This window comes from Sturnus vulgaris, chromosome 3 (genome assembly GCF_052056855.1).
Source record: "Sturnus vulgaris isolate bStuVul1 chromosome 3, bStuVul1.hap1, whole genome shotgun sequence".
In the NCBI taxonomy this organism is placed as follows: Eukaryota; Metazoa; Chordata; class Aves; order Passeriformes; family Sturnidae; genus Sturnus; species Sturnus vulgaris.
The window spans coordinates 47,799,243-47,823,755 of NC_142245.1; the positions used below are offsets into that span (position 1 = coordinate 47,799,243).

The 24,513-nt window shown below is 36.1% G+C and overlaps 1 protein-coding gene across 2 annotated transcripts in view; it reads left to right on the forward strand.

Moving 5' to 3' along the window:
• CHRM3 (cholinergic receptor muscarinic 3) overlaps positions 1-24,513 on the forward strand; it is a 266,270-nt gene that overhangs the window by 228,032 nt on the left and 13,725 nt on the right. The window lies entirely within an intron of this gene.

The window sequence follows — 24,513 nt, forward strand, 5'->3', positions numbered from 1 at the left end:
TATTGAATTTCAGGTGTAAATGTTGTGAGGTAAGCCTTTTTCATTACAGTTGCTCCTGATACAAATAACATTTGATCTGGCAAGGTAAATATCTTCTCAGAGTCTATAACAGCAGAGAACAAGTCTTTAATTTCTCTAGTACTGGATTCTTCCACTGCAGAACATTTAGGTGACAAATAGATCTTTCTCTCAGAATAAATTTTAAAACTATACATTTTTCTACACTTGAAAAGACTTTAGACAGCTAAAACTCATTGAACCCTCTAGTCCACCTCTTTGCTAATAAGAGTTTCTTTCTTATAGTATTTCTCACTTGCCAGTTTAGTTTGTTTGCAATTTTGGCATTTTAAGAACTTTCTCTAGAACTTCATATGTATCCTAAAAACCAATAGTTCATGGTGCCAGCTGTCATAGCATAACCCCCAGCTGAAACCAGGACACCAGGAAATAATCTTCCCTTTGCTCAGATATAATTGAGTACCCTCCTAACACTAAATAAGCTCCTCCCTTTCTTGGGACTGCACTGTTGGGGGTTCTGCCCCTGCTCTCAGCTTCTTCATTATTTTTGAGTCACTTGCGCTTCATTGCTGTGAATAATTTATTTGAAGGTGTAGACACAATATGTGAAAATAATAATGATTCACTCATTTTGTTACAATTTCCAAAATTACTTGGTGTCCTTCTACACTTTAAATATTTCTCCTGTTCTTGTCATTTTGTTTAAACAATATGTTTCCTCACTCTCTTCCCATAACTCAAGGACCTCTGCTCCTCAAACTTTTCTATTTTTTTAATTTAATCTTTAGTTATTTTGTAAGTATCTTATGCAGATTAAGTTGGCTGGAACAAAACTCTCCATTATGCTGTGGTAAAACCAGATGTATCTTGCAACCTTTCAGTCTTCTCAATATGAAGTATCATAGAAATTCACATAAGGCTGTGTGTCACTAAGATGACTAAGGTAAAATTGAAATTAATTTATAACTAAAAGGTAAAATCTTGTTTTGGTAAAAAAAAATAGTCATGTAATTTTTTTCTTTTGTTTATATATCAAAACTTCAGAATCTCGAAAGAACTTTCTCCCTTACTGCAATATATGTTATTACTACTGCTGAAGTAGTGTGAGGCAAACAGCTCCCATGTAGGCTTAAAGTGTTAAGGATATCAGGTTCTGCTGAATCAATTTGAAACTCTTAGCTTGAAATACATTCCTGTTTGAGATGTTTTCAATTCACCTGTTAAAAATTACTAAAATAAGATTAATTCAAATTTTTAAAAAACCACAGCAAAAGATGATGTCTCTCCAAAGTCATTTATTTTTGTAATTCCTCCAATTTTCAGGTTTTGGTAGTGCAGAGAGACTATCCATTGCTCCTGCACTGATATAGTAAAGAAGTTAATGCAGTATCCATTAGCAATGACTGAGTATCCATTTTCTTCCCATTATTTTAGCCCCTTGCCCACAGTTTACTTGCTGCTTGGCATTTAGGATTCTGATTCATTAACAAACGGAAGAAAAGAACCTTAATATTTCTAGTCAAATAGGTTTTTCTACGAAATTCATTTCCAAGCATCTGTCAAAGTAGTTTTGCTACAAATGTGTGTGTTTTAGATATAAAATATGCAAAAATACTTTTTGGATATGAAGAGTTTTCTAACTCAAATACTTAACATCTGTGATTGTATTCTAGCTCGCTGGAAACCTAGAAGACAATCTTTTAGTTTTTTGGGTTTTATTTTCTTTTTTTTTCGCCCCTGTAAAAGTACAAGTTCCAAGAAGTACAAATATTTGCATTAAAACTTTCTAGAAGTAGAAGTATTGTCTTGGTAAAAATCAATATGATTTTTTTCAGGTAGATTTTGCTCTATAGATGATGACTTGATTTCATTTTCATCTGCTCTCAGTATGCTGTGGAAGTTTCTTGCCTCTGAATATTGAGGCAGCTGTACTAGCCAGAAAACAAAAATGGAACTTGTGAACACTGCATGGCTTTATTGCCTGTGTTACAGGTGCAGAGTGCTGTACGTCATTGCAGTCCACTAAAGGTGGGCCAGAATTAAATACCACAGCACATGAGAAATTCTTTCAGGAAGAGACAGTTCACGTTTCACTTATGTCTGCTTTCTGGTTATTTAATTGACGCTGTTTATTGCAAGAGGAATTGCAGGCAAAAATAAACCATAGGTGCTGCTGTAATAGAAATATGAAGTACGTGTTGATTGATCTTTTTCCTAGAATTTTGTGAAGTTTCTGTAACCATTTTTACTCCCAACCAACCATTGTACATACCTGTAGATTACAGTCTGACAATTGTTGTTATCAGGAAGAAAGTAGCCAAATTTGCTATATATGTCTGGTTCCATTTTGTGCCAGGGAATCTTGTGTGCAGCCCTGCATGACTGGAAAATATCTGAAAAGCTTCAGGGATTCTGCTGAAGTACCCTTGGGGATCTCAGATGGAGATACAGAGGCAGAGGAAAAAGTAAATGAGAAACTGGCAGTAAACCAAAAGGAGTGTTCAAACGAAGGGGACTGACCATCGTCAGGACTTCTGTTGGAGCTTGGTTTATTTGTTATTTCCAGTTCACATCCTTATCATTTAACACCCTATAAAAGGAACAGGAAGCTCCTATCCTTTGTGTACAGGATCTCCATTACCACCCAGAAAATCCTTATCAGCTCAATTAATATCCATTAAAGAAATCTACCCCAGCCTAACTCCTAAATTTATTCAAAATAGTAGGTATTTGCAGATTACAGGTTCTGCTTAGTATGCTACAACTGATGCAATAAAATTAGGCACCTTGGGCAACTGGAAGCCTAAGTGTGAAGTAACAATTTGGGGATGCAAATTGCTTCTTCCTCAGAGCTGCTGAAATTTTACTCAAGGTTGTGTTATTACTAATCTTGTACAGGCATTCAACACAGGAAGGACAGAAACTGCAAAAAGCTGCTGTCTCCCTGTTTGTGCAGAGATACAGTTCCAGCTGCTGCTCTCCCTGAGTGAGATATGTGTGATAGCAGTGCAGAGCGCAGTACCAATCTCCTGGAAAGTAACAAGCTGAGCAAAGCCTCTTGTTTCTCAGCAGCCAATGTACCTCTTGTGCCAGAGAGCCAGTAAGGAATCTCAGTGCAGCCTGCCTCCCCAGGAGGAGACAGAGCTAACTGTGCACTACAGGCAAACACTCACGTTATAGAGAATTCATTCCTCTCATTTAAGCACACAGAAAATTAATGAATGCTGTAGTAGAAGCTCACTGCAATATATAGATATAGTCTTCCTAGTTATTCCCTATTTCTCTTGTGTCTTATGAAAAATGTCTGTAAAAAAAACAAAATTTGGTGTGTATAAATAGTACAAGAAAATTCGGGGAGCTGTAGGATAAATTGATAACCATTCTGTTCTTGTTTCACAAATATTCCATAACTCTGAGCAAACATTTTAGTAGAAAGATATATGAGTGTTTGCACATGAATACACACATTCTCACACGTAAGTCTTCACTCCTAACTGATCTGCACAGCTTTGATAAACCTGTCTCTGATAATAAGCTGTTGTTAGAAGGACTTAAAGATGTGGTCTGAGAGAAAAGAGACAATCTTGCCAGCAGTCTCTATAAATACACGTATACGTTGTAGTGACATTGGTAGTAATAATTCCCATAATCAATATGTCAAACTGTCCTCTCTTCCCTCCTGTTATGATGTACTTTTAGCTTTCAAAATCTGTTCATTTAAGTAAGCTAGACTGTATGTGTTTGTATAAATGCAAAAATGAACAATATATTGATCCGTGGCAAGGATCAAAGTAGTTTGGTACATGGATATTGCCAAACTGAAAAAGTGGAAGATAATATTTGGCCAGATACCATTGCAGAATTGCCTTGCAGTAGTAGGGTAACAGGAGTACGTCAGTCTGAGGAAAATGCTTCCTCCTGGATGTAAAGCAGAGCTCTACCACCATGAGGTATAGAGCTGGCAAGGTTGCCAAGTACAGATGAACTGGTAATTCAAGGACCTGGGCAATTGCCCTTGATAGGAAATCTATTCTGTCAAAAAAAAAAAAAAAAAAAAAAAAGCCCTGCTGCAATATTTGCAGCATTAACTTGCTTTATTGAAAAACATGATCCATGACTTCTGTTATGGTACTTCTTATAACTCTGCTGGATTCTATGTTTGCTTGGGCAGAGCAGTTTGAAATGTTTAGAGATAATAAAAAATTCGAGACAAATTAACAATTCTTTGATACCTGAGGAAATGAAAAATTAATTATAAAGACTCAGTGCTTTTGTAAATAATTAGCTGTAGTCTTGACAATTAAATACGTTTGGGGTTTTTTTTATTTCTACTTGAATAAAGCAACTGAGGCACAAAGCAGGTAAAAGCCAAGATCATAAAGTTTATATGAATCTGCATTTTGATGTTCACTTTAAGCCATCTTTAATCTTCTGGACTTTCCATATACACAAGTCAATAGCTTAGGGTGAAAAGCTCTACTAGCACTCCTGAAAATTATATCATGAGAAACTTAGTTACAAAGTCACATACTCACTGTAAGAACTAGAAAAAACGTTGACTAATAAACTAAATGGTTGACCCTACTCTCATAAGTGTCATCAATGTCAGATCCTTCTCAAAAGGCTGTGCGGCAGAATCCTCTTATTGGGTGATTTGGGAGTTTAGCTCTAAAATTATCACCTAACTTCTTTTTCCTTAAAAGTTTATTAATTGATCCTCCAAAACCCTGGGACTTTGTAAAAAACCTCAGCTCCATCTAGCTATCTGAAGTTTGAAAGTTTTGGTTTTAATTATAATCCAAATGAGAATCATATGAGTGAGTATGAGATGCAGTTATGGGACAATACTTGAATGCCATATACCTATGTTAATGGTTTCTAAAAACATACTGGCATAATTAGCATAACCTTATATCTGATTCTGCCACTGGACAGTATTCCCATATTGTCTCTGATGGTTTTCTCCTGTGCATGAAGACAGAGATTTCTGTCACATCTTTGGAGCATTGATGCTTTAATTCCTTTGGTGACAGTTCTTCTGATTCTTCAGGTGGGTCAAAAATGAGTGCTCTTGGATCAATTTTTCACTTTGGGCATGGATGCCATTTAGAGGACCAAGGGAAACACACACTCTTATAATTAATTCAGTTTGTTCTCCTGAACTTCCTATGGGCCTTTTAGGTCAGTACTGCAGTACAGCTTGATGGAAACAGTCTTCCGTCAAGCAGTTTCAATGCTTGATACAAGCCTTTTAAAAAAAAGATGTAGAAAAACTCTACTTTGAACAATTTCTAATAAGATCATGCTGCACTTCACCAGAGGAACACATTTATAAGCCTTACAAAGAGACCTGGCCAGAAAGCTTCTGGTAAGGAAATTTCCACTGCTAAAAGCATTTTTCAGGAAATGGAAGACTTTCTCTGGAATCTACCAACTCTATTTATATCTCTTGGATGTAAAAGGGTGTAAATGCCTTATGTAGATTAATGATTAATTAACTACTGATATTTTTAAAATTTAAATATTTAAAACACTTAATGACAGTATGAAAGTAAAGTCTTTTGACACTGAAATAGTTTTATTACAAAAACCTCCTTTTATTCCAAATAAAATAAAATAGAAAAAAGTCCCAAACTTGTCTGAATTTGAGCTATTGCCTTTCATTACAATAACAAAACATAAAGAAAAAAAGGAACATTTCTTCTGAGAAAAAAGGAATTTTCACATGCCCAGTTTTATTCATGGCTTGTCCTGAGCTGCTCCAAACATTCCATCAAGTTAGTATTTTTAAAGTTTTCTCTGCTTGAAGTCATGGGGTTTTTTTTACCATTTTTACACGGATAAGACCATATTGATTTTGTAGTTTCATTAAGAATGTTGGGAAAAATTCTGCAATTGGAAAGTTGTTTCTCAAACTATAGTTTTAGAAGTCCAGGTGCACTTTATCCTCCCTTTGCCTGAATGCATGCATTAATTATGGCCTCAAGGATACCTGGAAACCAAATTTAGTTTCACCGAGCTAAGAAAATTATAACTATCTTTAGATGTAGCCAGTATTTTTCCATATTTCATAGAGCACTATTTGAAGCTCTGTCATCAATCACAAAATTATGTTTAAATTAGATTATAGATTTCAAAAAGCTTCAGTTGAAATAGGTAATATAGAGTCAGAGAGAAAAATATTTTCCGTGCTGAGATCTAGAAGCAGCTGGACTTCCTGTATGTTCAAGGCATTTATTTCATTGGAGACATCAATTACATTAGAGATGTGGGACCAATACCTTTCAGATAAACTACTAAAACTATGAGGAAAGGTTTTTCATGGAATTTGAGAAAGCAGTTATTGATTTGATATAATTTGCTGGATTCTCTGTTTAGTATATCTGGTCAACCATGCAATGGCTAAGGAGATCAAGGGACCTCCACCAGGATTTGTGCAGTGCTTGTGTAAGAAGCAGCTTTATTTGGAGATCTTCCATTTGCTGTCTTAAGGAAAGTGCCATCACATTGTCAGGGGAGGATGTGGCACAGAGGAGCAGCTCCTTAACATGTAAATGTTGGCTGGGCATTCACAGAGGCAAATGCTGAAAGGGCAAGGTAATAAACAGGCCATTTTTTTTGTCAGGGCTGGTAAATAGTCAAAGTTTGGTCCTCAGCAAGAAGAATTAACTTTTTCAATTCTTTGTTTAACAATTTTCTTTTCCTTCTAGTATGCTTTTCTAGTCCTTGATGAACTACAGGAGATTAAGGGATTAAAAACCCCAAAATAATAGCAACCAAAACCTACCACACACAAGCCTAAAAAAAAAAAAAAAAAAAAAAAAAAAGCTGTATTAAATATGTTGAATGAGATTAGGATCAATTATGCCTCAGGCTGGTGGAAATATGCTAGGTTACAAATGGGGCTCTTCATGATTTTTTTTTTACCATTTCAGTGTGTGGGATAGAGTGTTCATTTAGTCAGAGAAATAATCAATATGTTACACCTTAGCGTTGGAGCTTTATATAATAAATTTCCAACATTTTATAAAACACTGTTTGTCCAGTGGTGAATTGCTTTAGAACTTCTCTGACACAAAAAAAAAAATCTAGTGGATATATGCTACCAGTTCTTTCAGTGTAAAAACGAAAAAGTTGTTTGTTGTGTATATCCCTACCTATAATGTCAGATATCACCCCAGCATATAGAAAGTATACAGATCATTGTTTTCTTTCTGCATAGTGAAAATGTGGAAAATACAGCTAACCATTATGGTACCTTATATGTTTTATGCAATTTTAATGCAGTTTAGTAATTAATTTTTTAGAATACTTTTCTATAAGCTGTAGATTTAAGCTTGTAGGGAAACAAAGGCTTCTTTACCAGAATATTTGGAAATTGCTGCTTCCTGTTGAGAACATTTTGAGTGAAAGCATAAATGCTGTCCATCATTTACTATGATCCAGACTTAATATTGTTTTTTCAGAAAACAAATACTTGAAAAATAGTCCTTCTTCATTCTTTTATACTTTCTTAACTTATTTGCCTCTGTGAGTTATTAGAATAAAGAACAGTAGGGCTTTATTCCATTTTTGCATGGAGGGAAGTGAACTGAGTGAAAAATAAGAGGTCAATAAAAATTTTTAGAAAAGTCATATTAGCACAGATACAAAGAAGCACTGACATTTGCGTATATTTAGAAGAGGTTCAGGTGAAGATCTTATGGCAAACAGAAGAATAAAATAATGAAAAAGGAATCAGGACTGTTTGTTATTTTAAAGGCTACATCAAAGTCTATTAAGAGCATGACTGCATAGCAGCCTGGAAGTGAAGAACATGAGTGGTCTAACAGAAGCCTCATAAGGACAGGAAGGTGACTCCAAGGAGCTTTGGAGCACATGGAACAGGCTGCACTGAGAACCAGTGGGAGTCTCCCATGCAACTCCCTTGAAGGTTAAGTTTCAGGTTTTATTGGTTAGCAGGAGACACATACACAGAGGGAAACCTGCCAAGGCCAATTTAAAAAGTGCAGATTTATTAATACAGTCGATGGCAATCTTCTGCAATGTTGAATGACCTGAATTTCCCCTCTAGGTTTACTTGCACTGTCTATGTCCACTCCTGAAGATGAGCAAAGGGAGCAGAGTCAGGGTCCTGTTGAGTGGCTGTCCTAATTAGGGGCAATAGCCTCACTCAAGACCTGGGAAGGTATCATTATTCCACTTGGGTTTCTAAACTAAATTTCATTTAGACATGCAAACTGGGGTTTGATATTTACCTGGCTTTAAGGAAAAGGTCAAATTAAATAGCTATTAGCTGTTTGCTATTAGCTTTAAGGTCTTTCCTTCCAAAGGCATGAATATGTCTTGCAGAATAATTCAGCTGGGGCTTGGACATAGCTGTTAGGTAAAGGGATTTACACACATTTATAAAATTAAGGGATTAAAGTGATTTACAGAATGGCACACCAGTGACTCCTTTTGAAAACGGAGCTGTGTGTAACCTGTTGACTTCTCTAACCACATGATAATTCATGCACAAGGACTCTGTGCTTAAGTGTATACGGAGAAGATGTTTGAATGGGTCTTTTTACTGGAATGTATTGATTTATGAACTGGTTTTTACAACATCAAGGGAACCAAAATGTTGGTTGTTCTGAAAATTCTTTACATGTTAGAAGTAAAAAAAAAGTATATTCCTAAAGAAAGAAAAACCTCATTGCCGTCCACTTTTAATATGCAACTCTTGGACAATTAAGTTGTCTGAATTTGCTTGCATTTCACTTCTATCAATTCAAGTTAAGTATATATTGCAGTGAGATTATTTAATGGAAAAATCTGCCCTAAAGTAACTTTCTAGTAGAGAAATTATTCTTTTATAACTTCCTAGTTTGCAAAAAGATATTATTTTTTAATACTGATGTAGATTTTTTGAAAAACAGTTACAGAGTTAGGTTATATTGATGTGTATCAGACTGTGGAAAGAAAAAGTACTTGATGCAGCCAGCAAAATGAGTGAGAAACATATATGTGTGTATATTTATACAGTAAAGTGAAAGCCCCATGAATTCCTTCCTGAATAGCTACTAAATGAGTGAGGCCTACCAAACTCCTGCCCAGCGTCCCTGTGCATCAGTTTGCCCTAAATATTTTGTTAGCAATGTCGTTTTTCACTCCACTTATGTGTTTAGGTTATAAACCCATACACGTATAGGTCTGTGTATACCTGGTGCTTTGACTAGGCCAGAGGAAGGCACTGTAAGTGTAATCATCTGTCATTTGTTTACTCAGGCTTCCAGATTTGATCTCTTGTTCTTCTGATTGGCTTGATTTCTGGACAGATGTTTCAATGAATAAATGAAAAAACCTAGCAAATACTGGCAGTCTCAAGTGAACTCTGACCTGCTGTGTTGTGGGGGCTGTTAGTGGGAAATTACATACGATATTTCCTGCACAGGATCCCAACCCAGCAATGCACCTGGAAAAACTGCAGCCAGTGGAAAGCACAGTGAAGTCAGCACTTGGGAGCCAGGCACCCAGATCACAAAACTGAGACCCTTTTGCACTGGCTTCCCTTACCTGGGTTTTTTTGGCACATATAGAGTAAAATCCCAGCCTTTCATCTCCTTGGGGTAATGACAGCTTGCAAATGTGGTAATAGCTCTAGAGATTCTGTGTGCTGTCACTGACCATGAGCTCCCTGTAAGCCACATCTCCATCATTCCCTGAAACTCTCCTGTACTAGAGGTTGTAATATGGCTCAGACTGTCAATATCTTCCATTTCCCTCTTCTGATACAAGTATTTGTCTTTCTTCTTCCATTATGGGTTAGGGCCCCCCATTTCCAGATGAACTTCTCACTGCCCATGCCAGCCAATCTGCATATTTATGGCTTCAGTTTACTTTCTTCAAATGGCCAGATTTTTTAGTCCTAAGTAATAGTAAAGATTGTTTTATACTGGTTTCCATTCTTTTTCTTTCTTTCTTACCTTACAAACTAAGAGCAATGAGAAGCTTTGCAAATGTGCTTAAATTACTCAAATAGAAAAGAAGTTTAAATTGCAAACAGTGTGTTGAAATAAACTCAGTGTGAAACCTTGCAGCATTGGAATTAGGGACAGTATTTCCAATTACACTGGCATTTATTATAATTTCCCAACTCTCAGATTTTTACAAGTAAAGCAGACATTTTTATTTCAACTTCTCAGAAAAGCTTTTCTTCATTTTTGTGAAAGAAAAAAAACCCAAGTATTTATAAGTAGAGAGAGTCTAGTGAAACATTGATTCAGCTAGATACTATCATTTGAAAATTATTTCTAGTAGCAAAAAATAGATGGTATATTATGCCTTTTTGAATAAGGTCACAGGAATGCAACAGTAGAAACTCATTTCTGCTGATACTTTGTATCTCAGAAATTGTTTCCTCTGGTTCACTAATGAATCTTTTTTTCTTTTTTTTTAAATTTACCCTTGTCTGACACTTTTTACCTCTACCTTGGCAGGAAAAGTAATTTCCTCCTGTGAGTAAATGAGTGATAGAGGACAAATGAAAGGGCAGAAATATGCAAGTGCCGTGAAAACTCTCATTTTTTATTTTTAATATGCTGGAGATGTTGGTGTGGAGTGTTTCTCTTGCAGTTGAAAGCACCGCCAGCATGGGAATATTGATAGGTTTACATGAATCTGAAAGAGTCACAGCTTATTTATATTCACTAATAATATAGAGCTTGGAGGAGAGATACATTTTCAGCTGGAAAAATTTTGAAGCAGCAGTAAGGATTAGTGAAAGGGATTGATGGGGCCACAGAGACATTTGGAAAAGCAAGCTCAGATCAAAACAGTCTACAGTGAGATTTAAGTGTTAGTCTCTATTTCAAAAGCTCAGGTAAACATTAATACATATCCAAGTGACTATGATTCAACACGGTCCCTCATGGCTACATTTTGGCTTTTGAAAGTCTTACCAGTATTCTGGCAGCAATTAATATTCTGAAGTTTCAGTAGTTAAATTAATATTACTTCCTTCAAAATCTTTCAATTTCTTTATTAATTTAAAATTTATCAGTAACTTCAGCAGAAATGCAGATAATCCTAATCTCTGAAACTGGGCTACATTTGCTGAGGTAGGATTTTTTGGGTTTTTGAAAAACCTGGAGACGCTGAATGCTAAATGCCTATTCAAAGTCAATAGCTACTTTTCAGTGATGGATAAGTATTACAATGCTTTAATTTTCATTAATTATTTAGTTAGAAAATTTACATTTGGCCGGCAGCAATGAGAATGGCAAGGAAATCCTGCACAATTTTGATGATAAATCCACATACAGCAAAAAAATCTAGAAAATCCTGCTGTGTGCAGTATTGATGACGTACATAAATATAGCAGCTCAGGCACATTCCTACACTGCTCCGTGTTGCCTGGCTAGTGCTAACAGTACTACATTGCAAGTGTTTGACCTCCTGAAGACCAGGGTTTTCCAAATGTTACAACATTAACATGTTCACTTTCCTAAAAACATTGCTATATCCCTTGCCTTTAGTTCTCACTATAATATGAATATCACTTCTAAGAAAAAAATATAGAGAAGCCATCTGGGATGTGGAATCCAGGTCTTTTATGGTATTTTGTGGTATAAAAGATATGGTGTATCTTTCAGATATTTTGGCTTGGAGCCACTTGAACAGCCAGCTTGTTTTTTTCCACATGTCCTCTGCTCCTGTATTTCAGGTGACACAGATAAATCCAGTGTATTTTCTTTGTGCCCATAGGTTTGTTGAAATACCATAAACTCCTTCTCTTTCATCAACCACTGCCTCTCTGGTAGCAAGGAGTTGTTGAGGGTCCCAGCTACTGCCATTGACTGATGTCAGGTTAAGCCTGGAAATGCATTTTTTTTCTCGTCTATCACTTTTAATGTCTGACTACTTTATTGAGATTCAGTTCTCCCTGCTTCCTTTCTCTCATAAAATGATACTGAATCAGAGAGATCCCGTGCAATGACTGCTATGCAATGACTACTTCAGGAGCAAGCATAGTGGACGTGCTTTGCCTGCAGCAACTGGAGTGGCAGAAAGCAGGACTTAGAAATCCACGTGTTTATCTGCCATCACTTGGCTCACAGCTTCACTGGCTTTGCCATGATGCCTGGTCTCTTTGGAAACCTGATTCTGTTCTTCATACTGCTGTACTAAGCATCAGCAATCAGATCTCAAGTCTCAGCTGAAATGGTATAAAAGTGATATAAGTGGGTGAGAGATTTTATGTATTTATTTAACAAAAAGTGTGGGTTTCCTGAAAGCCTAGGCGGCAGTGTGGCTTCTTCCTTCTCTTCACTAAGATCATCACTGGCACTTTTGTTGTCAGACATATGAGAAATAAGACATTGATTTGTTTATAATATATGCCAAAACAACTCCATGCATTTGTCTTGTTCTGATATAAAATTCTGATGCTAACAGAACCTTTGTTCTTCTCTTCCTACTCTTTGAGTCTGTATTTCTACCATGACAAGCAAAAATTTAGGTTCTTAGGAAAGTGGCATTTTTCCAGCCATTTTCAAACAATTCTTCCTCTTGAGTAATTCACTGCTGAAGATGCTTTCTTCTGTAGAAGCATTACAGCCCCAGCTGTTCTTGACCTGTTCAGTCCATTATACCTGGACTCCTTTCCTGACTACATGTGGTTGTAAGAGCCTTTCTTTTAGCCATGAGAGCACCATAGGAAGAGGGAGAACTGATGACAGAGAATTTCTGCTCCAACTAATAGACATGCCTTTTACCTTCAAGTGATTCTGTTGCTACTTTCAGTTACAAGAAACGTTATCCCAAAAGGAAGGATTGTCTGCATGCCCTCCCTGCTTTACCTGTTGACTTCAGGTTTCCATAAGGAGTTACAACATTCCACCATTGTACATCTTTGTATTGTATTTTATAATTTGTGTCCCTTTTATCTTTATCTAGATTGGTTTTGTTTGTGCAGTGAAATTTCGTGCAGGAGCTTTTAGCACACGAGCATGTGCAGTTTATGCTTCCCCTGGTATCCCTGCCCTGGATGCAAATCCTACTCACACCTCATTCTCTCCAAAGGACGTGCCCTGGCCCACAGAACAGTTTTTGAAGAATATAGTTACAGTGCAGTACACATTTCTTGCTGAATACAAGGATCCAGGTGACAAGTCCTGCAAACTGGGAATACTGGGTTTGAACCACCCCTGAGAGCTGCTGCTCAGGTCATGCAGGAGAAAAAAGACAAAGCCTGCACTGGTCTTTCTACAGTAAACCTTTAATCCTGCAAGAAATGGGGAGAGGAGGTACCAATAGCAGCAAGTTTAAATTTGTCCTCTTCTCTGATGTCCACCAGTAGAAATCCAAAACCATTTTATCTTCTCTGGAGTCTGTCCACAGGTTGCTGCAGATACTTACCTAATTAAGATTACTCAGTCCTAGGAGCTTTTACCCACATGTATCTCTGTAGGACTGGCAAGAAAGATTAAAAGAACAACAAGGAAAATACTCTCCTGAGTGGCAACCAAATAGAGAATTCTTTTCTGATTCTAAAAAATAATTGGTCAGATTGACTCACAGCAGCCTAGAAGTACAGCTCAGTGGCAAATCAAAGAGTAAAAGTGGAGCAGCTGGAAGATACAGAAGAATGGAAGCAAATCATGCTGCATTATTGCTACTTTTTTGAGACAATGGGACTTTGTGAAAAGATGTGCAGCATGTATCCCTACTCTTAGTTCAAGCATTAAAATACTTCTGACCTTTTAAAGCAGGAGATATTTTTTCCAGGTACAGATTCTCTTTCTTCTAGCTTTCTTCTTCTTTTCTGAAAATAAAATATTTGCCATTTGAGCAACCCTATCAAAGCTGGAGAAATATTTTCCTTGTGATTTATGTAAGACTCCTGATTTTAAGTCTTTTGTTGATTGTCCTAGACTGTAATGGGTTTACAAAATGCAGGCTTTATAGGCTTGAAAGGGAAAATGCAAACAATCATGAGTCCACTCTACCTTCTTATTTTAGAAGCAAAATCCTGTTACTTAGATAGCAACCTTTATAGCTAATGTAATTATATCTCCATGTCTTTCCATTTACCATGTGCAACATGCCTGAATCCTCAGAAACAAAAACAAGGAGGGACTGCAGAGTACCATGGCTGTGTTAGCTAGATAGTGAATAGAAAATTTGTAGTGAAATAAATGAAAATATAGTTGCTGCATATAAAACCAGTCCTTTTTGTTGATGGAATGATCTTAAAATTTCAGAATTGTGTAGACAAAGCCCTACAAAGATATAGTTCAAGATCCTTCATTTTACCAAGTTGCATATATGAAAGTTGAGGAATACTTGTGATTTACTAAATTCAGCTTTGCTCTACCCTTTCAAGGATATTATTTTAAAGATCAGCACACATCACTCCTTCTGTAGTGTCTGGAGATACTGTGACAAAATTAGGAATACACTTGACTTCCACATTTAACTTTCTTAACCCTGAGTACTTCATTTTCCCTCCTCAGCCTTGTGCCTCCTTTACTACAAACCTGCTACAACCATCAGACAAGAGTCTTAAAGAAATCAATACTCTGCGGTGTAACTGCAGTGAATTTCTGGAGCAGATCCATTTTGCACACAGAATAAAATCACTACCTTGTGAATGTGTATTCTCTATACTAGCAGTGATTTTTTAAAACTGTAGTTCAAAACCTTCAAATTATAGGGATATATTTCAAGTGGGCAGAAAAGGAGATAGTCAAGCAAATCTAGTGAAATCTTAGAAAGAGGACACTGTCATGAGGGCTACAACAGGGATTTATGCAGAATAACTGAAAATGAATTTTTCCTTAGCACCTCCTCCCTCTCTGTCAAGTCTTTTCATTGGAGATGTCTCCATTTAGTGATATGCCCACCTGGGCACGTCTTTGTTCTGTAGCTCAAAAGAGCGAACAGCCAAAGAAACCCACAAGCCCTGAAAAAAAAAAAAACTAAAAAAGGAGCATAGCATTGGAGCATTATTTGATTACTTGTCTGTATCTCACTAAAGAGCAATCACTTGCATGCATTAAAATCCACAGTGCCTGCCACCATCGATTTCCCAGAGACTTTACAAATTCCTGGCAGCATGCATAAAAGGGGTTGAAGTTTGGAATGGGCCATTTTGATTAATCTACAGAATTCCACTAGGACTTGCAAATGTGTCTATTCTAAAGGGAAAAAAAAGAATTGAACTTAAACTACAACAGAAAACACCGTTTTCTGCAATTTGGCTGCTAGTTTGATTTAGACCAGTACTTGGATGACATGCATTTTTTTATCTGCTGTCCCTATCAAGGAATAGATATAACTTGGTTTCTAATTTCTGTATATAAGACAAAGGCTTTATGAGAGACTGGTTAAGATTTTGTTGCAAAGTCCAGACTTTTGGTTCTGAATAACTATTGTGCCACCTAGTGAGTGTTAAACTACACTTTTAAATCGATAGAAAGGTGGACTTTAAACATACTGGTGAATAAAGAAACAAAGTATTTATTAAAATAAATGAGTGACATGTTAAAACAAAAAGTATTTTCCCTTTTTTCTTGGTTATTTACCAAGGTGTTCCTCTGAGGTTAAAAATATTCAGTTTTTACCATATTATAGCATTTTGTTTGCAATTGTATTAAAGAAATATACATAAAAAGGATGCACACAGAACTCTTTACCTCTCCAGCAATTAATCCATTCCAATAAATTACTAGCACAATTCATAAGCTTATCAGTGTGAAAATATATCCCCAAATCTCAGATGATAGGAATTTCCATTCTGTAAAACAGTTAAATGAATAAATACAATAAAAATGTTATTTTCTGATGAACTGTCACTACTTGTCACCAAGAAAAAAAGCTTTAACACATTATTATGATTGCATGCTTCGAGGCAATATTTAGACAAAATAATAAGCAGTGTTTTATATTAAAATCATAGCACTCTGACAAAACTTCTCATAAAATTTCCTTTCCATATAAATAGTTTATGTCCAAAAAACTAAGTAGATTTCATTAGCCAGTAGCTTTTTCTAAGTTATTTTTCTTCTCTAGTTGAAACCCCTCAACAGGGTTGTGGGTTTTTTTCTTTCACTTTTTAAGTAAACCATCTGTCCTGTGTGGGAGTATTGGGTATGCCACAGTAGATAGCAGTAATATTTCAATCACCAAAGCCAATAACAATAAATTTCCCTTAATAGAGCATTTCCTAGCATTTTTCAAGTCACTTTATTGCATCTTACGTTTAATTGCCACACTGTCCATCATCAATAAAAGCCAAAGTAGATAGTCTCCTCTTTTAATACCTGCATGCAGTGCCATAGTTACGGTAGGATACCTAGTGGTCAGCAATAGCTCAATTTAGAAACTTTTAGATTCTCTGACATTCCAGGGAAGTTCAAATTCTTGTTGTTTAACACATTTAAATAATGTATGTTAGAGATCTTTCATATAACAGGACCTGACACCAGGGAAACATCACATCGTGTCCAGAGACTTGGACAGCTCTGTGCCAGACCTTGATGGAAACACAAATATTTTTATAATTTTTTTCAATGAACAATGGAATGGAACTTGTCTTTTTTCAGCACTTCTTGTCACAAAATATCTGAGACTCAGTTCGAAGTTGAGAGAAAATTAAATTAGTTTCTGAAGGTAAAAACCATATTGTTTTGAAAAGCAGAAAATCTGTGGTTTGAGGGGGCTTTTTTACAGCTTTCTTCTTGTTGTTGTTGTTTGGGCTATTTATTTTCCCACCATGAAAAAGATTTCCAGAAAAAAATATTTTCAATTTTCTGGTTTAAAGGCTTGACAGACATGTTGTCATTTTATTTTCTTCTTGCAGACAAATGAAATTGAAAAGATTGTGTCAGGTGTCAGGTGAGCTTCTTTAGAGCTCAGTTTCCATGCTCTCTGAATTCTTTGATACTTGAAAAGTGTTTGTATGGTGTTCCAGTTTTCTCTGGAGGTGCATTGTGTAGTGAGCAAACAGAAAAAGCAAGTTTATTTCTCTTTAAGGCATAATCAATTGATTACTTCATTTTAAACCAGTACCAATTAAGAAAGTAAAGAGATCTGCCTATGAGGTTTTTTTGTTCCCTGTAAAGGTTCTTCATGGCTAATATTCACATTAAATATGGAATTTAAATGCATGCAAGTATTACTAAAAGTAGGGCAGGATTAGAAATATAATATATTTTTTTTGCTTTATCTAGAATTCATAACAAGTTCTTCTCAATATGAACATAGTCAGACATGCTTATTTTTATAAAGGACTATTCCATTTCAGTAAAAGAGGAGAAATCACTTACAAGGCTTGATTTTTATTCTCTTTAGACACTGTTTTTCCATGTTGATTCAAGGTATTCTAACATTTAACAACATCTGGGAGAATGTTATCATTAAGCATAAGAGTTCCCTTTATTTAGCATAGTGAACATGTTAATGTTACTTTAAATATTAACTGGGAGGATTATCTGTGGAGTCAATGGACAGGGTTTCATAAGGAGAGAGCTGAAAACCTAGATCACAACTCTGATCCAACCTATACTAATTAACAAAATATTAATAAATCCTGGGTTAAAAAGTGCAGATATAATAAAATACTGAAATGAACTCTCTGAGATGCACAGTGTGGGACACATATTGAGAAAGTAAGAAAATTACAGCCTGAAAAATATTTCAGGCTGGAGCTTTTCAGCTCTGTTCCCAGCCGATAAGCTGGTCCAGCTGAAGGCTAGGGAGAATTTCTCCCAGGGTGATAATTTGGTCAAAATAAAAAGGAATTAATAACAAGATAGAACACCTGTTGTGGTGTGTGACCAGGCCCTGGGAATGGGGTGTCTTCTCTCTGAACCAATCACCTCTTCTCTACTCTTGGAATTGCGAGTCATGCTATAAAACCAAGTGTGTTTCTGAATAAACTTGTCTCTTTCTCCCTGTCATGAAAGATGACCATGTAGCTGTGCATCTTATTTCTGCTGCACTTAAAGAGTTAAAACCCCTTTCCACGGCTACAGCACAGGTTTTAATCAAGGGAAAAATATTCACTACTCACAAATACAGGAGATAATGGAATGGCATATATTCTTTCATTTAAATTTAATACCGTATTTTTATTCCGTGTAGTAATAAATCTTTCTTCCAAACTTTCCTGTCCCTAGATACCCACAATGTCAGTTTGCAGTGGTTTATTCAAAGTGAATAAAACTCTCAGTATTTGTAATTCTTACTGACTTCAAGCTGCATGTCTGTTTCCTCCAATGTCAATTAGACAGATGGGGTGTAATTCTAATAAGGCTCACTGAAACTGCCTGGAATTTAAATAATTTCCTCTCTTTATAGAATTGTACTGCAAAGATTTAACTGAGCCGATAATCGATATTTACTGTAATCTTAATTAGGCGAGACTTCATTTACTCTGGTTTTCAAGTGTTTGAAAACTCTAGGCATGTCCAAGCTCATTTTGAAGATTTCAATTTGTCCTATATGATTTGTTTAGACAATAACCACTAAGTGCACTTGTCCAAGAAAGACAAGTACCCTTCCTTTGGCAAGTCTGCTGCTGCTACATGTGAGACACCTGTGCACTGCCCTGAGGCCTATCACAAGTGAGATTAGTAGCCCATTTCTGAAACCTCTAAGAATCATTTTAGATGATTTCAAGATGATTTCAAGACTGAAAGTCATGGTGTGAATGAGTATTGGGTCATGGAGTAAATAAATAATAAATAGTACAGAAACACTTACTCAGTAAATCTGTAAAAATCACTGTCCTTTAACTATGCAGACTAGGATATATATTTGTTATAGATGGCATATTTCTAAAAAAAGATATGCAAGAGAATTATACAGGCTGTATAATAAATTCAATCTTTGATGGAAGTCTTAAGTGAAAGAGATCAGAAGTGCATATCTGGAGTTTTGCACAGGTGCAACGTCTGAGATTTATCTTCTCTGATCCTAATGACAACACAGTATTTATTCTTATTTTTGAGGCCATATAAATAAGTAGATGTTTCCACTAAAGTCGCTGGCCATTGAAACACATTAAAAGTTACATTTCTATTATAATACAAAAGCCCTTGGTGAGGGGTTTGTACTACAAGAAGTAAGCTGTTTGAAAGAGCATATTCTGTAAAAGTAAACACAGCTTAAGCAATCACATCCCCAGAGGACGTTGCAGGTACAGCTGAGCAATATGAACAAAAGTCTGTCAGTCCTAGTGAAGGAGATGGTAGACGTTTGGCAAAAGCTAATTAGCAAATTTAGGGACAGAAGAGGCTCTTGCCATGGCCCAGCTTTAGAGTGTATTTCTTTGCTGTGCCAGGCACACAGACTCAGTGTGCCAGACTCCCAGTGTGGCATCCTTGGGTGCCCCAGCAGGAGCACTTGAGGTAGCATCCCCTTGCCTCTGCCCCCCAGGGATGCTCCTTTCCTGTGACTGCAGGGCTGCAGGGAGATGGATCAGGTAGCTCAGTGCTATGCATTAGGTTCTATATACACTCTTCAAAGTAATGAAAAGGATCCATATGATTAGAGAAATGAGTTCCTAACTTGCTCATGCTAGACCTCGAACTAGCAGCAGAAATAGAGTAAGTACTTAATGAGCAAATCTAATTTATTAATCACAAAAGTGATTTTAAAGCACTGGCATTTAATTCAGGTGAATTTAGAAAACGAAACATATTTATGGATTCAAAATAGAAGAGTTTGGGTTGAAGTGTAACTGGGATATGTTTGGCTGAACATTATCTGTATCAAGTTGATAGCTAATAAGTGAAAGGTATAGTCTTCCCTCATAAGAATACTTGGAATAATGTGACAAAATTATATGTATATGTAGCTGCAGATATGTGTGTGTGTGTGTGTGTACACACATAGGTGTATATGTACATATACTTTCATCTGCAGCTCTATATACGTACACTCGTCACACTGTATGTGACATACATTTGTATGTAGATATAATTATGTGTAAATGTACATATATAAAAAGTATATGATAGTCATTTGTTTTTAGCTACTGTGAGTGTGCAAGACAGTGGCCAGGATTTTTTGTGGTGTGCTTGATTTCTATGGTTCTGTATTCTCATTCAGCAAAGAAGCAAAACTATATTTAGTGTAATATATTTAATATAAGTGTGATTTAGTTATGGTAAATCTGAGGTCATGTTCACTGATAATTACACTGTGCTTCCTGTTGCCACGTAAACATTCATATGGAATCCTGTACTTTGTGCTACACTAACTTCAGTTGATATGAGCTACTATAAATGTAAAACTGTGAATGCTTTCATCTTCCATTATGAACTTTTGAAATTCTTTATTGTATTTTGAAAAGAAAAAAAACAACCAACAAAAAAACCTTTGTGTGTTTTGAAAAATTGTTATACATAATATTGCTAATGATCTTAGGAAGACCTTAAAACTAGGATGCATATTTTTATTTTAACAAATAATAGTTTTGGAGCAAAGTATATGTGCTAGTTTAGGTAACTGTATTAAGCATTCTGAAGGCTTCCATTCGCTGTGTTAGAAAAGTCTTTTATAAATCACTGCATGGAGCCCTCTGCTGTTTAGGCTAATGTATATATAACAGCAGTGCAGAAAAAAATGGAAAAATAGGGTAAGTAATTTTCTTGTCTGTGTAAACAGGTGCAATGTGAAATTCTTCAGCTGTAAAGGCTTGCGCTTGCTAGTTTTGAGCTCACAGATAGCCAAGCCCACAGAATGCCATCTCACTTTCCAGAAAATGCTTCTTAGAGCACTTTAAAGACAGCAAGAAAAATAAACTTCTTGAATAGGGAGGTTTAAGGAAAAGAAAAATTTTGGCAAAATGTGGAGTATGCACAAAAGCATTTAAATATTAAATAAGCAGAGAGAAATTAAATGCACTGAAAATATGTGACAGAACTGTTACTACTGTTTATTCTATTTTACTTTCTATTTACAGCAATGTGAAATAAATTAGACTAGTCAAAATTTCAGACTTTTAAATCTGGGTTATACCCATTTATTGAAATCGCTGATCATTTTTCTGGATGCTTTCTCCTACCCTTCCAGTTGGTCTTAGTGGGATATCAAATATCTCACTCCCTCTGGCTGGTCAGAGAGCAGAGGTGTGCTGGATGGATGTGTATGAAAGTCTCTATGGCCACTGCCTGTACTGGGCCTACACTTTTCCTGAATAATCCGGGGAAGTGTACATTTCATCTGGTGTTCTCTGGCCTGTACCTTTCATAAGATTCTATTAAAAAGCAGAAACAGGAACTAAAAGACTCAAACCCACAGGGAATGCCATTACTATGATCTTAGGTAAGTAATTATACATTCTTAAGCTAAAAGAAGTTTTCTTTGCTACTCCCTTCCTTGAAATTGTGATGTAGTCTATCATACCAATGATTTGTGAATTCTTATCATGGTATGTAAAGCTATAATCATTTCACAGTTTGGTTTGTTTGCCTCACTCAGACAGTGCTGCACTGTTTGTTTTACCAAAGTATGTGTGGCTGCTTTCCCACTTGGTCACACATCATTCTGTCCGAGCTTGGCTTGCCGGGCAGGTGCTGGCGGCTGCACTGCGACTCCCGCTGTCATCTTGTCAAACCCAGGACACTCTTTCCCTGTAGCACTTATACAGAAAGCAGAAACTGCATGGCAGCTTTGGAAAATGATGGATAATGTAGCTTGCCTTGGCTTCCTAACGGCAAGAAAATCCAGCTGTGCTGATCTGGTATGTTATAATGGTGGTAGTAGTAGTGTTATTTTCTTTTTTCTGTGCAGATGAACATGTGGTTAATACATTTTTTATTGAATTAAATGGTTCAATTACAGGAGCTTGTAGATGAGGCAGAATAACAAAAGACTGTACTAATCATCCCACTAGCACTTCCATTTTATCAAATAGTGCAGTCAGTGCAAGTTTAGGGTTCCCTTTAATCCCTGTGGAGTTTAAAAAGCCAAATTTCAGATGCAGGATTGCACTGGACAGAAGGAGACAGATGGTGAGTTGTTCTCAGTTTCTCCTTTTCCTCAGTTACTGGACTGCTAAGGACTGTTCATGTTTTCATTGAAACAATAACTTAGAGAATCTACTTTGAAGTCCAGACATGCAAGAACTGACCTGAGAAAGAAAGGTTTGGTTCCAACACTTCGTCAGTGTCTGAAAGACTGGAGCTGAATTATGATGATCCCAGGACTCCTCATCATGAGTCTTTTGAATCATGGCATTTCCAAAAGGATTTATCATTTCATTTCCATTGGAACTCCATTTCAAAGTCTACAGTTAAATAGAATTCACAATTGGTTTATGGATGTAGTGATAGAGAGTGCGGCCTTTACATGTTAATTTTGCAAGATTATTTGTATCTCTTACGTGGTATTTGTTTTGGACTTCCAAGGCTAACAGATTAGTTCGTGGTTGTGTAATACAATGAAAATGGGAACTGCTACCTAACTGTTAACTATTTTTATTTCTTAGTAATGCAATTATTTTTTACCATCACTTCTAAGTGACATAGCTTTTTATTCTATCCATTTTAGTGGAAGGTTGGTCTCCTTTATTAATATATTCTTCCTGATCTTTTCTTATGTGTTAGAAGATACCAGCTTGTCCTTTTTTTATGAAAAAACAGCATAATGACATCATTGCCATCTAAGTGTACCTGTCAGACTTCTCAACCAATACTTGACTGGATTGGCTGTTGCCATACAGAGGTTTTAGAAATTTAGGGCTGCAGAGCAGATGCTTTCTGGCTTTCATCCTCTGCTCTTCATCCCTAGTGTGAGTGAAGGAAGATCTGCACCCTATAACATTAATAATTTCTGGCATATATTTAGCAAATATCATTATTTGAGATCTCTCTCATACTATTCTGGTTTTGACCTCATCCTTTCTGACAGCTCTGGAAATAATGCCTGCTTCCTAAATAAAACATTGCAAGAAGGATGGTTTCCAGAAGTCCTGTCTTAGCATTTTATTTTTTAGAAGCTGAGCTTCTCTGAGTTTTCAATCATTCTAAGACTTAAAAGTTAACTGTATGATTTACCAGAGCAATATTTATTCATTATTATATTGTGTTCATATTCTGAATTACACAATGATGAATGCATTAAAAGTGGACTGAATTAGATTATAATATGGCATCGTCATTGTAACCTTGTATTCCTTTAAATAAAAAGAAACAATAATACCTCATTTACACTAGATATCAACATAGGGGAGAGGTTTGTGTTAGTTATTGTGCATGAATGAAGGAAAGGAATTGCTGGTCTATTTACTTCATATATCAAAGAAACTGCACCATTTAATATCACACAGTGTCTTATGGCTTTGTAACAAAAACATTTTGAGCAAAAATTCAAGGGAAAGATGAATTTAGAAATAATTAGAAAAACAGAACCAAACCCTCCTCTTTTGGGTAAATATTTTTGTGTCAGATCACTGTATTATGATACTCATTATCTCGTGCCATTATATATTGACTCTGGAAGAACTCACATTTAGCAAACAAACAAACATTGACAGCATATTTTGCTCAATGCTTACAGTCAATGATGGATTTTTTCATCATAATTTTTTCTTCTTGATGATATAATTCATTTATTACTATGGATCCAGTCAGATGACTAGAGAAGCTAATGAAATAAAATAAATGCAAGTTCCTATTCTGAGCATGTTTTCATTTTATGTTAGTACTTGGGGAAAAGGATTAAAGCTTAATTATTAATCCCTTTCATGCTTTTTTTTTTCCCTATTTTCCCAAAGTGTTTAATGATTGCTTTGACATACATCTACCAAAGGTTTTTCCTGACTCTGGAGACCATAGTTTCAAAGGAATTTTTACCATGTGTTGCCCTTAAAGAAATTTTGAAGTCATTAGATGTGCAAAATCCCTAGTCCAAGTATAAAAACGTACATGAAATAAATTATTAGTGGCGTGTGCAAAAAGTCCTAATGAGAACTTTTACTACTTTTATCAGATAGCTGAAAGGTAAATGAAAATGGGACGAGTTTTGCCACCTCACCGGTTAGAGTAGCTTGACACAGTGAAATGATGTATGTCCATAGTTTAAGTAAAAGCAGAACAATATTTTTGTTTGTCATCAGCTGTAGCTAGAGGCAACAGAGGCTGTGGCTCTGTTTTGCTAGAGCCAGGATAGCACTGGGGACCAGTGTTGATTGGAACTTGGAAGATTTGTGGCTCCATATGATTGGAACTTAATTTTTGAAGGTTGCAGAATAGTGTATTTTTCAAATGTTGAGTTCAGGACAGATCCAGCAAGGACTGTTTTAATTCAGAGTTAGAGTTCAGGGGCATTTTAATACTACTGTGGGTTCAAACTCTCCTGGGATTTTGGTTCCTCTGTTATTGAATGTTTATAAGGAAAGACAATGTGATCACTATAAAGAGCTCACATTAATCTCAGTCTGCAAGCTGAGTACTATCACATACAGGTTTGCCTTGAAATGTGTCATAGGCAGCTTGACTT